Consider the following 911-nt stretch of genomic DNA (forward strand, 5'->3'; position numbering starts at 1 on the left):
GGTAAGGATGATCATGAGAAAGGTGAGGGATCAGCCCCGAACTACACGGGAGGAGCTTGTTAATGATCTTAAGGCAGTTGGGACCACAGTCACCAATCAAACCATTGGTAACACACTACGCCTGTGAACTGAAATCCAGCAGCGCACGCAAGGTTCCCCCTGCTCAAGAAGGCACATGTACAGGCCCGTTTAAAGTTTGCCAATTAACATCTAAATGATTCAGAGAAAGCTTGGGAGAAGTGCTGTAGTCAGATGATACCAAAATTAAGCTCTTTGGCATTAACTCGACTTGCTGTGTTTGGAGGGAGAGAAATGCTGACTATGACCCCAAGAACACCATCCCTACAGTCAAGCATGGAGGTGGAAACTATGCTTTGGGGCTGTTTTTCTGCTAAGGGTACAGGACAGGACGACTTCACCGCATTGAGGGGCAAATGGACGGGGCCATGTACTGTAAAATCTTGAACAAGAACCTCCTTCCCTCAGCCAGGACACTGAAGATGGGTCATGAATGGGTATTCCAGCATGACAATGACCCGAAACATACCGCCAAGGCAACAAAGGAGTGGCTCAAGAAGAAGCACATTAAGGTCATGGAGTGGCCTAGCCAGTCTCCAGACCTCAATCCTATAGAAGATCTGTGGAGGGAGCTGCCAAACAACAGCCAAGAAACCTTAAGGATTCAGAGAGGATCTGTAAAGAGGAGTAGATCAAAATCCCTCCCGAGATGTGTGCAAACCTGGTGACCAACTAGAAATCAATTTCTAACCTTTATATAATGTGTTTTTTCTTGATTTTTTTGGTTGGCATTCTGTCTCTATATGTTAAAATAAACCTAACATAACAATTACAGACCCTTTATTTTTTTGTAAGTGGGCAAACTTACAAAATCAGCAGGGGATCAAATAAAT

Source organism: Sinocyclocheilus anshuiensis, unplaced genomic scaffold, assembly GCF_001515605.1.
Source record: "Sinocyclocheilus anshuiensis isolate Anshui unplaced genomic scaffold, SAMN03320099.WGS_v1.1 scaffold175, whole genome shotgun sequence".
Taxonomy (NCBI): Eukaryota; Metazoa; Chordata; class Actinopteri; order Cypriniformes; family Cyprinidae; genus Sinocyclocheilus; species Sinocyclocheilus anshuiensis.